General features: G+C 41.8%; 1 long non-coding RNA gene across 1 annotated transcript in view; it reads left to right on the forward strand.

Moving 5' to 3' along the window:
* LOC143659826 (uncharacterized) overlaps window positions 1-11,766 on the forward strand; it is a 28,268-nt gene extending 16,502 nt beyond the window's left edge. Inside the window, exon 3 of the long non-coding RNA XR_013163773.1 lies at window positions 10,441-11,766. This is a non-coding gene — a long non-coding RNA (uncharacterized LOC143659826). The remainder of the gene's footprint in view (window positions 1-10,440) is intronic.
* The last annotated feature ends 4,912 nt before the right edge of the window (window positions 11,767-16,678 follow it).

The raw sequence follows: 16,678 nt of genomic DNA on the forward strand, positions 1-16,678 counted from the left end.
AGGGTAGCTGTGGAGAAGTGGAATTGCTGAGTCTCAGGGGATGCGCATTTAAACATTAATTGGTACCAGCAAATTGTCCTCAGAGTCCCTGGACCAAATTATGCTTCTACTTGCTGTTTGAGTACTGCCATTTCCCTACATAAATAACATTAGCAAACTTCTTCATTTTTGCCAGTGTGAAGTGCTTTTTAATTTGCGTGTCCCTGAATGCCAATGATGATGAACATTGTTGTGTATATTTGGTTATTTGTATTTTCTGTTTCATGTGTGACCTATTTCTAAGCTTCCTCGTTAATATCTTATTTCTAGAGTCCAGAGGATGGGGATCCTTGTCCATTGCTATATCTCTTGTGTCATTAAAAATGTTTCCAAATACTTGTGAAATAACCCAAGTTATCACAACCTCTAACCTAAGCAAGACTCTGCCCTGACTTTCAAATATACTGCCTGAAGTCTCATTCCCAGGTGTGAGCCTTAAAGAAAAATCTTAGGCCTTTTGTAGATAAATCAGACTATAGTTACTTTTGCTAACAGACAGTTGTCCTAGAATGTGAAGTCGTAGACCTCAGGGTACCTTAGAATTCATACAAGGTCATGTCCTAGTAACAAAGGGTGCAGAGTGATGCTGGACTGGTTTTAGTTAATTCTGATCATTGCTTTTGACCAAAGATAAACCATGCAGTTGACAAAACACATCTCCTACTATGTGCTTCTTTTGGGAGGCAGTTACTAATATTTGAAAATGTGTGGTTTCAGATAGATGTCAATATTTCGGACTTTCCCTGAAAAATCAGAAGAACTAGAAACATTAGGCTTTTCAGGAGAGGCGTGTCCTCTCCCATTTTCCATCATCCCTACATACCTGGTGCCTCAGGATATTTGAATTTGCACACTTTGGTTAACAATGTGGTTGGAGGTGAAAAGTAAACCTATTGAAAGTATCAAAATTATGAGATAACATGTGAACAGAATGTTGTCACATGGACTTCCAGAAAAACTCCAAAGAAGGAAAAGATGGAGTGTTGGAGGATGGAGTGGTCATGCTGGGTATGTTGTAAATCAGCTGGTGCCTTGAAAAGAGGGCTGGCATTACTGGGTGAGAATGGTGTAAGAGTGAAGGAAGATCAGAGATAGCAACATGTGCGTGTGGAGGGTCAGGAGATGCTAAAGAGGCTGCTGTAGGGAGTATGTGTTTCTTTGACCTGGAGTTCACAAAGCCTGGGAGCATTTTAAATTTTCAAAAATGGCCTTGAAATCTCCAAGGTTGAGTGGGAAATTTTGTTTGTATTTTTTTTATGAAGATGGAACCCCTAACTTTCAATATGTTCTTAAAGAATTTGTAACCTCAAAATTATGGAGAATGGTTTAGGGAGATATTGAGAGAGAACGGTAGGAATGTGATTTGGGGACAAACTGTAAAAGAGTTGGGTTTTCATCTTGTAAGTGACCGGAAGCCTCAGGATGCAACTCAGCAGGTGATTGAAGTTAAACATTAGATGTCATAAGAGCTTCCATTTGTTGCACACATTTTATATTCATCAAACTATGCTGAGCTTTGCTTTATTGACGTAAATTTCATATAACATGAAATTGGCCATTTAAAAGTGAACCATGCAGTGGCATTTAGTATATTCACCCTCTTGTGTAGCCACCACCTCTATCTAGTTCCAAAATATTTTCATCATCCCGAAAGGAAACCCTGTACCCATGAAGAAGTTGCTCCCCTTTCCCTATCCTCCCAGTTTCTGGCAAGATCAATCTGCTTTCTGCCTCTACAGATTCATTTATTCTTGATGTTTCACATTAATAGAATCATATATGTGACTTTTTGTCACTGGCATCTTTCATGTAGCATAATGTTTTTTGAGGTTCGTTCACAGGTAGCATGTATCAGTACTACATTCCTTTTTAATGCTGAATAGTATTCCAGTGTATGGATATACTACACTTTGTTTTTCTGTTCATCCATCAATGGGCATTGGGCTATTTCCACCTTTTGACTATAGTGAATAATGCTGCTATGAATTTGTGTGGAACTGTATTTGTTTGAGTCCCTGATTTGATTCTTTTCGGCAAATACCTGGTAGTAAAATTGGGGGCCATATAATTCTATAAACATAATTCTATTACACATAGATTATATATACACATATATTACACATATAATTCTATAAACACATAGAATTATATGCTATATTATTGAGGATATGCTAAGCTTTATATATATTTTCATCTTTAATCTCACCAAGTCAATGAGGAAGGGTGGTTATTCCTCTTATAAGAAATTTCAGGTACGAAAACTGGGGCTCAGAGAAGTTAAGTGACTCTCCTAAGGTGGCATAGCTAGTAAGTGGTTGAGTTGGGATTTAAAGCAAAGACTAATTGATTCCAGACTCTGAGTTCTTAATCACTATGTCAAACTGTGTCTCCTACAGCATACAAGTAAGGACTCTACCTTCCTATGCTGCCAGGAAAGAATTATTTCTTTTCCTTGTTCAGAAAAAATGTTAATTGAAAGACATTCTTGCTGCAAATATGCTACCTGATGGCAAAGCTGCAGAGGCTCTGGTAGTCTGCTAAACCAAATGGGAGTTTTACCATCAAAAGGAAAGTGAACAGAGTATCTGTGGGCACTTTTCTGCTCACTCATGCAGGCAGATATCAGTCACCTGGAAGAAGCAGGGGCACTTGCTTTCCCAGCCTTTCCTCCTTTCCTGCTCCACAGCTGTCCCTTCACTCTCTCACAACCTCTGAAGCCCTTTGCCCCTGGGGGACTGATGATTTCAATTATAGCAGAACTCTTCAGCAGCAAGCCAGACTGTAGGGCAGCTGCAGAAACATCTGAATATTCATTTCACGCAGGAATTTCCTACCACCACAATAAGTGGTGTTCATTAGGATTGTTCCCCGTTGACTAGAAATGTGAAATTGATCACATGTAGACTGACTTGAAACAAGACCCCAAGGACATTGAGGAGTCGGGCAGGGAGCAAGGTTTCTGCCAGGTTCATCACAACTGAGGCCTGGTAACTGCAGAAAAGTGAAATTGATCGTATGAGAGACACAATTGCTATAAAATACCAGAATCATAGGGCAGACACACAGCAAAACTTCTGTTTTATCTGCTTCTCCAGAGAGGTACTGAAGAGTCTAGCAATATCCCCCAATGCTCCATCTATTCTCAAGTGGCATCTTTTATCAGCCTACTAGATAAGGAGGGCTACTCCAGGTATCTGAGTAGTTTAACAGCATGCTGTTTACTAAGGTATGTGCTATTGAAGTACAAAATTGCATTTCTAAACAAGTTATTATATTCTTTTGGTATGTCAAAATCTTTTGTCTGTCTCATATGAGTAAAAGCTTCTGAAATGTGCCTTGCTTTATATTTCTGGGCATGTGTCTGGATTTGTATTCAGACATCAAACCGGTTCTTCCATCTGCTCCTCCAGACCCACTCCCCAGCTTCTCCACCTTACATTGTGCTGTGGGAGGCTGACCTGTTATGTGGACTACATATAACAGAGTTCTCTTGCTTTCTGGTTTTGCCTTGCATTTGCCCAATGGAAGGCACTAGCAGGAATATGGAGGCCAGGAAAAAAGTAGAGTTGAGCATATTTGAATGCCTGACTCTTTTCCTGATAAGATATAGATGTGTAGAAGCTGTATTTCTCAGCTATGGGCCATGGTTCCTGCCAGGTAGACCTCTCATACCACTACAGATCTTGCTGAGTTCTGGTAAACACTCCCTCCATTTGCCCTTTCAATTTTTGGAAGGGTTTCAGCTTCCTGCTGATGCTAGCCCCTGGTTCTTTCATCCCTATTGGCTTCCCTCAGTTTGTCTACCCCTTTATAAAGAGCCCCTCCTAAACTCTCTCACCACCTTCAGTATGCCATCTGTTCCCAGCCATGACCCTCATATGCCTTCCAATGCCTCCTGTCCCATGACTCAACAGGTGGAGTAAGAAGCACAGTACTGGAACAGAACATAGGTTGATGAGGCATCAGACTCTCATCTTGCACTTAATGAGACATGTAGGGCTGAGGAACTTGGCCAGGAAATGAGGCCACCGGAGGAAACTGTGGGTAAGTTTCCTAGAGGGAACATCAGGGATAGAGGAGAAAAAGCAATGTTCAGACTAGTCAGAGTTCTTAACCTATAGCAACTTAAGGAGCTATTGGTGAGATGGTTTGTGGATTTCAGCTCTGCACTTACAACCTACTTTAAAAGATGCCCTTATATTTAGAGTAATTTTTCCCATCATTGATATACCTTGAGAGTGAGGGGCACTTTTCACACACCTGTCTAGGCCATCTCTCCATTCCTTTACTCTAGCATTTTGAGTTCCCTGCAGGTTCCTGGATTGACTTAAGCTATTTGCTACTTCTTTCCCTCCTCACTCAAATGGTTCCTATTTGCCGACTTTTTCATCATGATAATTCTAAGTATGTCTTTAAGATGTGCTCAAGAGAGGCTCAGGAAGCTTTATCCTACCCTAGTCTGATGGAGGTGTGTTGCTTCCTGTTTGAACAGAGTTCGAAGGATATTAAGGAATGATGAGAAAGAAAGAAAGGAAGAAGGAGAGAAAGAAAGGCACAGACGGGCTCAGGGGGTCTGAAGCTTGAGTTTACTTCAGACAGACTTCAGACAATTTTATTCTTAACCAGATCCTGGTTATATAACACAGGATGACAATAGGCATGCATGCATTTCCTGAGGAAACAAAGTTCTTATCTTTCAGTGTTCTTCCTTCGTACTTAAAATAACCATTTGGGGTAAACAAACATTCTCTTCCTCCTAGACTGTCTTACATAAATCAGATAACATAAAGCAGCTTACTGCCGCCACCACCCTAATGCCATCTACTCCCAAGTAGTTCCGCAGGTCTTATGTTAATCCTATCTCCTACAGAGGTGCCCTTCTGGGTTCCCCCTGCACCCCAGTCTCCTTCCTCATGCCACCACTGCAAGAACAGACCCCCTCCAATGGGGGAGTGCAAGACACAGTTCAGGAAATGTGGCTGGAGGGCATGAATGTTCTCATTCAAATTTTAAACATTTTAGAGATCTCTGGGGCAGTATGTTAAATAAATCTGTTTCTGTACATTGAAAATGGGAAAGGAGTTCCCACAAGGAGTTCTGAGAAATTATACTTTATGGTGAGGACACATACCTCCAAGTATGAAACCAAATTCTTCATGCATCAGAGAAGATGGAGTGGGTAAATAATGGTTATGAATGGAAGCAAAACTCTGTAGGAATAGAGAGAAAAGGTACTATTTAACTTTTGAACTCTCAGGATAAGGGAGAAGTGTCTTCATGATCCGTGAAGCTGCTCACTCTCAGAAGCACCCAGACTCATATGGGTGAAGATGAGTGTATCTCTCTGTTTGGAGGGGTTTGTCAGGAGTTTCTACCACCACCTCTGGTTTCGGTGATTCACTAGAAGGACTTGTGGACTCAGCATATAGTCATACCCACAGCTGGGTTTATTACAGGAAAGGATATACAGCAAAATCAGCAAACGGAGAAGGGGTATGGGGCAAGGTCTGGAGGAGACCAGGTACAATAAGTGGATTCCCAATAAGTGGAGTTTCCTTTTCCTTGGAACTTATGAAGAATTGGCAGGGTACAAGGTGGGGCTTTCGGGAATGTTGGCTCAGATTTATTTTTCCAGACAGCTTAGCAATGATTTCCAAGCCTCAAATGAAAAATTGACTTCAATTAAGTTATTTAATAGTCCCTTTCTCCTTTGCAACCCATCCCAAAGGACTTGTGCTGCCTAAAACGGGAATGCGCTGAGGAGTTAGGATTGAGCAGAGGCACGTGTGTATGGAATATGAGGTGTGCTACTTTCTCCAGTTAGAAGTGTAAAAGGATTGGCTTATTCTTTCTTCCTTAAAATGAAAATTGAATATTTTTATGATTATTAAAATAATATAGAGATGAGTAAAAATTAAAAATCAAAATCCTACTTTCCAGAAATAACCATGGCTATCATTTTAGTCTACATCTTTCCAGGCATCTGTGAACGTCTGTGTTATTTTTTCAATCATTCTTAAAATAAAAGGCAGAATAATGCAATCCAAGCTGTTTTATAATTCACTTTTATTCAATAATATGTGTATCTTGTTAATAAATTTAGCTCTGCATATTTATAAAAACTGTTTAAATTGTTGCCTCATATTTCATTGTAGAGTCAGAATAATTTCATGAGGAAGGGATCTGGCTCTGGAATCAGGTAACGTAGATGCAAATTCTAGCTGTGAGTTGCTGGGTGAGTTTCTCAAGTTTTCTGAGTCCGTTTCCCCAACTATAAAATAGGATAATAACAGTAATTACTTCATGGTGCTCTGAGGAATCAGTGGATTGTTGCATGTAAAGCAATTATCAGAGCAACTGGAATGGAAATGTTAGTGCTTATATTTACCCTGATATAATATTCAATCTCCTAGTAATGCTCAGGGCCACAGTTTCCATTTTTGATTATTAGTAACAGAGCTATAATAAATAACCTCATATATAAAATAATAGTTGTTTATTTAGCCAGATACCTTCTAGGGACAAATTTCTGGAAGTGTGGTAGCCAGTGTGGTAGTTAGATTCAGTTGTCAATTTGGCCAGGTGAAGGCACCTAGTTCTGTTGCTGTGGACCTGAGCCAATGGTATGTGAACCTCATCTGTTGCTGATTATGTCTGCAGTTGGTTAGGAGGCGTGCCTGCTGCAATGAATGACGTTTGACTTAATTGGCTAGTGCTTAAATGAGAGAGCGCAACATAGCACAGCCCCAGCAGCTCAGCATACCTCATCTCATCACTCACAGCTCAGCCTAGGCCTTTGGAGATGCAGAAAGAAATCACCCTGGGGAAAGTTGTTGGAACCCAGGGGCTTGGAGAGAAGGCCAGCAGGAGACCATCCTGTGCCTTTCCACGTAAGAAAGAACCTCAGTGGAAAGTTAGCTGCCTTTCCTCTGAAGAACTAACAAAATAGATCCCCTTTTATTAAAAGCCATTCTGTTTCTAGTGTGTTGCATTCCGGCAGCTAGCAAACTAGAACAACTAGTTTATTGAAATTGCCAGATTACCAAAGTCATCCTAGATCCTCATACTTTGTGCACTCTCACAAAGCTCCACCCACTGCCCACTTCCCCACATGTCCTTGTTCTTGATCTTTGAATCTTTCTTCTTCCTCATCATGCAGCTCAGCCTTCACCATTGTCCAGGAGTCCATGTAGACCCTTACGGCAGACCAGTTCCCTCTTTAGTCAAAGTAAGACTAGTTGCACTGCCCAAAGTTCTGCTCAACAGCAGTACTTTATCTTACCAGTCTCTTTTAAGGTCATCTTTGAAAGGACTAAATTCTAGCATTGGTTCACTTTTTGGCTTGTAACCACAAGTGTGTTGACTCATCCATGAATGAAAGTTGTTGTTTTTTCCTCCTTCAGCATATAATGGAAAGTTCTGATCAGTGTCACTTTATGCCCCATGGTCAGATGTTCCATATTTACTAGACTCCAGGAGTGTTCTAGGAGATTTTGATCAAATTGTGCATAGTTCTTTGAGCAGATGACCTTACTTTGTTCCAGAACATAAGGAGGTCTCTTCAATGAAGGCTAGCCAGAGAACATAAACAATATTCTTTTTAAAAATACAGATACCAATCTAGGAATGCCTAGAATGTACAATGATAGTGACTAAATGTATAAATTAAAAAATGTTTTTGCATGAGGAAGAACAAAGTAATGTCAGTATTGCAGGGTGTTGAAGATAGATGGTCATTCATATTTTATAACTTCAACTTCTCTGTGACACTAAAGCAAGAAATGTTTATTTGGTATGAAATTTATATTTTGACTAGTGCATTTCCTAATTGAACTTATATGGACAGTTTAATTGAACACCGTTAAGTACATGGAACCTTGAATAGGACATGAGATTTTGTTGGTTTGTCCAGGTTAGTGTGATACTCCAATAAATCCAAGAGTGATTTGAACAGTGAGTAAAGAGGTATTTGCAGGGTCCCCTTGGGGAATGGGCAGAAAGGGGGAAAAATTCAACTTCCCCATTTGGAGAATTTCTGATATTCTTACAAGCAGTGGGACAACAAAATCAATAGGCTGAGCGCTCAATCTTGGGATTTGCCCCTGTGAAACTTATCCCAGCAAAGGATAGGCTAAGCCTAATTAATATTAGGCCCAAGAGTCACCCCCAGAGAACCTCTTTTGTTGCTCAGAGGTGGTCTCTCTCTCTCAGCCAACAAGGCAAGCGAACTCACTGCCCTCCCCCCGCTACATGGGACATTACTTCCAGGGGTGTAAACCTCCCTGGCAACGTGGGACAGAAATTCTAGAATGAGCTGGGACTTGGCATCAAGGGATTGAGAAAACTTTCTTGACTAAAAGGGGGAAGAGAGAACTGAGACAAAATAAATTGTCAATGGCTGAGAGATTTCAAACAGTCAAGAGGTTTTACTGGAGGTTATTCTTACGCATTATATAGATATCCCCTTTTTAGTTTATGGTGCATGAGATGGCTAGAGGGAAGTGCCTGAAACTGTAGAGCTGGTCCCAGTAGCCATGTTTCTTGAAGATGATTGTATGATGATATAGCTTTCACAGTGTGACTGTGTGTTTGTGAAAGCCTGATGCTTCTTTTATCTATGGCATGGACAAGATAAGAAATATTGATAAGAAATAAAAAAATAATAGGGGGAGCAAAGGTTAAAATAAATCAAGTAGATTGAAATACTAGTGGTCAATGAGAGGGGGGAGTAAGGGGTATGGCATGTATGAGTTTTTCTTTTTTCTTTCTTTTGCTGGACAGATGCAAATGTTAAAAAAATGATCATGGTGATGAATATATAACTATGTGATGATAAAAAAGATACAGATACTGCTAGAACTGTGGGGTCAGTTGATTCATATGGGCCAAGAGAAAGGGCTACTTACATCACAGCCTGGGAGTGTACAAAATCCTTCCTTTAGTAGGCCCCACTCAAAACTAGCTCTCTTCCACATCATGTGATAAAAATGCCAGTTCAGTGTCCTTAATTGTGGCATATGCTGCTCCCAAACCCAGAGAAGCCTACCAAATGCAGTGGTAAGAAGTGAAAGATGCAATATACTTCTCTCTGAAAGTGATGTTCTGACATGTCCCATCTCACTGGTCTCCTAAAATCCTCACTTATGTGGCAGGTCCCTGAATCTTTGTTGTGTTGAAATCTCACTCTGTGGAGCACACATACTCAAAGCATCAAGAGTACTTGAGGCTTTTTGATCACAGGTCCAAGTAACAGGATGTCATCAACTTAATTGACAAATGTGATGCTCTATGAACTATCCAGATGGCCCAAGCAAGTCCCATCAATCTGAATTGTGACAAAGAAAAAGAAAATTACCATGGCCCTTCAGCAAGACTGTGAATACATATTTTTGGCTATCTCATATGAATGTGAACTTGTTCTTATCCTATTTCCTGACATGAAAGAATGCATTTGTCATATTAGTAGCTGCATCTCATGTATCCAAAGCTGTCTTGCCCTATATAGTGAAGATAATACATCCAGTGCAGTAGTTAGAATTGATTGCAAATATTTGGTTAATTTCGTAGTGGTCCAATTTCATCCACCATGTTCACTCGGTTTTGCAAGGAACAGATTAATGAATTAAATAAGGATACAATGTGGATTACCATCTGTGCATCCTTCAAGTATTTGAAGAATGATTTGATTTATTGTTGTTTTTGTTGTTGTTTGGTTTGAGTGGAAGTTTCAGGGGCTTCCATTTGGCCTGTCCCCTTACAAATTCAAGGAACCAATCTAAGGGATCTTAGTCTATTCACTGCTCTTATATACTTGAAAACCAACATAATGATGCTGAGGAGGGATCTGTGGAATCTGTGGACCCACTGGAAGATTTCAGCAAGAATACCTTCATTACCTGATCCCATTCACCCAAATTTTAAAGAAGCCATGATATTGCTTTGGATTCTGGCTATCAGTAGCAACTGGATCCTTTATCCAACAGCCCTCAAAAGGTTTGGACTTTTTCTTTCCCCCAAGTATGATTGCACAAGAAAATGGCCTTTGATCCTTTTGGGGAAGGACTGAGAAGTCACCACTATAGACATGCCATCGCATTGCAAGTTCCTTCCACATAAGAAGCAGGCCTTTCCTTCAATCACTGGATTGTAGGTCTGAGAACTGGCTCAGGTCTATAAGCTGGACAAGGTGTCATGCTTTTCTATTGGGAATAATGATTTTAGTCTTCTATTGATTCCTTATTTCTTTTGGTTATATTATTAAGTAATACTCTTCTTGGCCACCCATATAGCTGACCCCTGGGAATACCACATTTATAAGCCCTTTGGGAGAATCAGACCCCCTGGTTATCATTTCAGACTTACTGCTCATTACAGTAATTATACTCATTTTGCTTCCTCCAGTAAAGACCTGCAACCTGGTTTCTGCCACACCGGAATCCTTTCATGTCCTGTGTTATTAGGATTCCAGGTAAGTGATAGCATCTCCTACTGTCAGCCCTGAGCTGGAGGAAAAGCCACTACTGAGTGTTTCACTGAGGCTGGTGCACACCTCACAGTGCATCCTTCATCTCCTTGGTACCTGGAACATTCTCCAGGCCCTGCCAAGGATCATGGCCACATCAGGCCTGTATGCTGGACCCAGTGTGACCCACTTTCCTCTTCTTTGGGCCTTTTGATCCCTTCCTCCACAGTCTGCCACTGCATTCCTGGCAACTTCATTTAATGCTAGTCACTGCTTTGTCCAAGTACTCAAGGGCCATCCCTGCTGCACATTAGGTCTATTTCTTAGGGTCCTTGCCAGAAGTTAAATCCTATGACACAGGAAAGCACCTGTGTTTTAAAACAAATTCTCTTGTATCCAAAACACTTTATATTCTGCCCACCTGGACCTGGCACCCTTGGGATTCACTCCCAGGCATGATCTGTTTCTTGCCCATCAGTGTTGCCCTGGGTCCTGAGGCTACTCTGGCATATGACCCTCTAGCAGGCCCCACATTCGCTCAGTCAGGGTAGGCTAACATTCCACCTTGGTGTTGGCCTGGTAGCCAGTAGGGGCAGTGGAGGTTCCCTCATTTGAGGCTTTGCTTATTTTGTAAACAATATACGGGGTGTGGCTCTATCTTCCAACAAGAGGGAATGGATTCCTTCTGCACATCAGCGGATTCAGGAGATGTTGGGGTTGAAGGTGCTCAAGTACATCTTTCCAGACAACCACCTCCCAAGACTCAGAGTCATGCTTCTTCCGTTCAGGGCCCTGATTTTGGTGCAGAAGATGTGGCTAGGCTGAGAATCTAGCCTTCTCTGAAATTCGGCCCCTCATGGAATTAAGTCATATGTCTGTTTATCAACTCTGTCTGCTTCCCAGCTGATGGAGATGGCAATTTCTTTACTGCCAGGGAGGCTGTACTGGGTTGAATCATATTCCCCCAGAATTCATGTATACCTGGAATCTTGGAATGTGATCTTATGTGAATTTAGGGTGGGCCCTAACTCCAATGACCGGTGTCTTCACAAGAAGACCACGTGAAGACACACAGAAAGGGAAAATGCCATGTGATTCAGCTGTAAGCCAAGGAAAATCAAAGATTGCTGGCAGCTGCCAGAAGCTAGGAGCAAGGCAAGGAGGGCTCTTCCCCTAGAACCACCAGAAGGAACCAACCCTGCTGATCCTTTCGTTTCAGATTTCTGGTCTCTTGAACTACGAGAGAATAAATTTCTGTTTTTCTAAGCCACTGGTTTGTGGTACTTTTTTGTGGCAGGCTAAGGAACCCCATACAGAGACCCGAGACCCTCGACACAATTTGCTCAAAATTGTTAATTGCCCAGAGTCTGTCATTTTCTCTCTTCAAGGCATTTATGGTGCTCAGCAACAGCCACCCAATTTCACAGTCCTTATAATTGCAGTCTCTCATTCTTCTTCATACCAGAGATAACTGCATTAGCCAGTTATCTCTGGTATGCATCGCCTCCCACTCTATCCTGTCCCAGCGCCCCCGGGGTGAAAGTCTCAGGAACTGCACTGCAGGCCCCCAGCATATGCAGCTCATTGGTTTCTGAGTCTCCTCTCCTGAGACTCAGGGTGGCGTGCATAAAAGCAACAAGGTGAATTCAGCTGCCTAATAACTGGCTTACCAGTTTGCAGAATTCAATTACTTTGCCAAATTCTCCCAGCTTTAGTTTTGGTTTGTAGAAGCAGTCCTGGCTGGCCCTAGTTGACTGGTGACCCTGCAGTAAGCTTCAGAACACCAGAGGCATTATCACATAGGCCTGAGGCGCTCCTGGGACTTGTTGACCTGCCTGGTGATTTCTGGGTGGGCTGGGGCCTTGGAGGGGGCACTGCTGGTTTCTGGAATCCTAATCCTCAGTCTGTCCCTTGACCTGATCATTCACAAGGGAAGTGGAACACCAGCAGACAGTCTCCAGTGGAGATTAGGATTTCAGCCTTAATTATTTTAGCCCTTGACAGCACAATGAACACATCCAAATGGTTGGAAAATGGGATTCTTCACTGAGCCGCATCATGCCCCAGATCCGTAATTTGATACAAAAGCTTCACACAAATTGAAATTAAAATGCATTTTAGATGCTTCCTCCCATCAAAGCAGTTTGCACCAGCAGGCTTCTCTCTTTCAGGAGTTCGCTATAGAAATGGGAGCAATCGGGCAGCTTTGCAGTTGGCTGCTGTGGATGTAACACACTCTCCCTGCTTGTCAACTGCAGGCTAAGAAAGTGAAATAAAATGAAAACCAACTGGAGATCTAATTATCCTTTTCAAAGTAACTTCATCCTGTAGAGTGGCCCATTGAATATGTAAAAATGCACCTTTCTTTTCTTTTCTTCTCCCCCCCTTGGGTGTTTGGGGCCACGTGAAGGCCCAGGAGAACTTGATCACAGAGTCCACGTTCTTGCTTAAAGACACTGACAGAAGTTGCTATCTGCCATGCCTCCTTCCAAGCATTCTTCAGGCAGTAACAGAGCTATTCCTCATAAAAATGTTCTGGTATTATTCCTATTTTAAGGAAGCTAAAGAACAAAGAAGAGAAATGACTTGCCCAAAGGCACACAGCTGGTAAGTAGCACCAATGTTGGGCTTCAAATTTGGGGTTCCTGGCTCCCAAGTGAAGAATCTTAACCAATATGCAATGTTCTTCCTTTGTTGAGATGAAGACTGTATGTGTGGTTTGGCTTTTACTGAGCAGCAACACAAGTCCTCCCATTCCTGCTTACTCCAGCCCTGATGGTGACAGCCACATTAGCAAGGGCCAGGAGAGCAGGCCCTGCTGTGGTCACAGCACACCTGCTGGCTCGTCCTTGAATACGAAGCCCATCATATGTTCATTCACAAGAGGGATCACAGTACATATGTGGTTGTGATCTAACTTTTTTCTCTTAATATGATTGTTTTGGTTTGCTAGGCTGCTGAAAGCAATATACCATGAAATGGGTTGGCTTTAAACAATGGGGATTTATTTGTTTACTGTGTTGAGGCTGAGAAAAATGTTCAAGTCAAGACCTCATCAAGATGATGCTTTCTTTCAGAAGACTGGCTGCTGGCAATTCTTGACTCCTCTGCCATGTGGCAAGGCACACGGTGCCTTCTACTGGTCTCACCCTTCTCTTCAGGGTTTTTTGGCTTTTACCCTCTTAGTGTGAATCTCATTCTCTTATAAAAGACTCCTGTAAGAGGATTAAGACCCACCTTGGGCCACTCCTTAACTGAAATAACCTCATCAAAAGGTCCTACTTACAATAAGTTTACACCCACAGGAATGGATTAGCTTTAAGAACATGATTTTCTGGGGCACATACTCTCTACTACTGGCCAAGAGAGAGTGACCTCATCCTTGATTATATCTGGCCAGTGTCCTACCATGCACATTATCCATAATTTAACTAGCATGCTACTCATGCATGTCAGGCTGTTCCTAATTTCTGTTGTTAAGAATGATGATGTAATGAAGATCCTTATATAGCCAAATCTAGTTTGTGTGTGTGTGTGTGTGTGTGTGTGTGTGTGTGAGTTTATGCACAGGGCGAATTCCTAGCTGTGTTATTGCTGAGCCAAAGTGCATTTATATGTATTAATTGTGATTGATCTTGCCTCATTTGCTCTCCAAAAGTTTGCATTATCATGTTGCTCCTGAAAGTGGATTCAGAGCACCTGTTTCTTCACACACTTGCCAGGAGTAAGTATCAGAAAATTAAAATATGAAATTGCCTACATGGGAAGTGAAAAATGATATTTTGTTATTGTTTTGATGAATTATGAGGGCAGTAAGCATCTCCTCATTGCTTTTTTTGCGAGTTATATTTATTTTTCTGTGAATTGCCTGCTTGCATCCTTTACTCATTTTTTTCCCCAATTGAGTTATTTATCTTTTTCCTACTGATTTGTGTAGGTGCCTCCTGGATCTTTTAAAGAGTTGGCGGACTCTGGCTCTTTAACTTTATTGCTGGCCTTGCTCACTGGCCTGAAAAAATTTGGCTGAACTAACTTTCCCCCTTCTTTTCCTTTGCTTTTCTCACCTTTAATCTTTGTTTTTGAGTATAGCACTATGTACCCTGTGGACACAATAAACACGTACTGATTGACTGTTTTATTTATCTGATTTTTATGGCTCTTTCCTCTGAAAACTCCACCGACTTTATAGTCATTAGTTCAATAACCCTCAAAGCACTCTAGTGTGGCAGCTGTAATTATGTCGGGGTTTGTGAGATGGCAAAGCAGAGGATCTGAGATTCTCCAGAATTATTTTTTGAGGGCCTCAGGAAGGATCTAGGGGTGGGTGGGTGGGGGGTAGGAGTTCAGCTCCTTTGCACACTCTGAGGCAACAGAGGGTATAGAGGGGTCCTAATTGGAATGAGTGCAGTGGAATGGGTGGGTGATCATTGGGCCTACAAAGAAAATACTTCTTACTCAAAGGGGAAGCTCCCCTCCCAATTCTTCTCAAATGGAAGCAAAACTGAAAAGTAGCTACATGTGCCTGAATTCAAATTCTAGTTCCTCCACCTAATAGTTGTGCGATGGCAGGCAGTAATATCGCCCACTGTTTATTAGATTCTTGCCATATGCCAGACCAAGAGCCAAGCGTTTTTCCTTCACTACTACAGGCATAACATGCCCCAAAATTAAACAACTGACCCAAGAGGCAAGGAGCTCAGTGTTAGTGTTCAGATGGGAACCCAGGAGTCTGGAGTCCCAACCTGCACCTTTAACCACATGATAGCATCCAGGGGCACATGGCTGAAGCTTTTTGTGTTTGTTTCCTGACCTGTCATTCAGGGATAATGGGTTTTAATCCTCAAAATCCAGAATGGTGTTTTGATGATTAAATGAGATGATGTATTTAAAAGGTGAAGAACTGTGCTTGTGAAATGTTAGCAAAATTGAGTCACCTTAGGAATGGCTGCTTGTGTGAAAACTTCTGCCAAGGATAGGCTCATTCCTTGGTGGTCAACTCTGCTTTCCTGGTGAGTGTGCTTTCCTGAATCCTCAGCTAGAAAAGTCACCATTCTGGGTTCTTGGTATTTGAGTAAGTACCTTGAGGACTTACGTCAATTTGCTGGTGTTTTGGTTTCATGATCACCTACGAACTAGGCATTTTAGGTTTCTTTCTATGTGACTTCTTTTGTTTTATGTTTTAATACTAACAATTCTTATGGTTAGCATGTGTTGGGAATCCCCAAGACCACCTCTGGTTTCGGTGGTTTGCTAGGAGGACTTACAGCCTGCAGCATATGGTCATAACCAGAGCTATGCTTATTACAGTGAAGGATACAGAGCACAGTCAGCAAAGGGAAAAGGTGCATGGGGCAAAGTCTGGGGGGAAACCAGGTGCAAGTTTACAACTCCTCCAGTGTCAAATTGTGACAACACATGAAAAGTGTTATCTACCAGGGAAACTACTTAGAGGCTCAGTACCCAGGGTCTTTATTGAGAGGTGGTCACATATGCATACTGTATCACACATACCAAAATTCCAGACACCCTGAAGGAAAACAGGTGTTCAGCACAAACCATACTGTTTATACAAATTGTCCAGGCACAATAAACCACTCTTATTAGTTAGATAATATGAGACCTTCTTGAAATAAGTTAGCAGATATCAGCTAAGGACTAACCTTGTAAGCAGGTCTTGCTAAGGACAGTAGTTTCAGGCCTGCTATGTGAGCTCATTTCTGCATACCATGAAATAAAGATTAATCACTTCTATACATTATTTTTTTTTAATTACTGCAAGACTCTTATAGGATGGTTAGTATTACTACTCATGTTTTAGAAGTGAAAACACTGAGGCTCGGAGAGTTGAAGAAATTTGTCCCAGACCTTCACTGGTAGACCAGAAGGGTCTGGTGGTCCGTAAGGTCCTGTGGGTCTGTAACCACTGTGCAATAAAATCCTTATGTGAGAGACGAGAGATGGAGTCATGCAGATGACTCTATCAGGTGGCATGTGGCAACATCCCATATCTCAGTGATTTCAAGCAACTAATTTTATTTTCCACTCATGCTCCACACCTATTGCAGGTCAACTGGGGGCTCAGCTCTGGGTTGTCCTCACTCCTAGACCCAGCTCCTGGATCAGACACCATCTGGAACACTGCCACTCCTGATGGCAGAAGGAAAGAGCAAATGGCAA

The sequence above is a fragment of the Tamandua tetradactyla genome, chromosome 16, assembly GCF_023851605.1.
Source record: "Tamandua tetradactyla isolate mTamTet1 chromosome 16, mTamTet1.pri, whole genome shotgun sequence".
NCBI classification, from domain to species: Eukaryota; Metazoa; Chordata; class Mammalia; order Pilosa; family Myrmecophagidae; genus Tamandua; species Tamandua tetradactyla.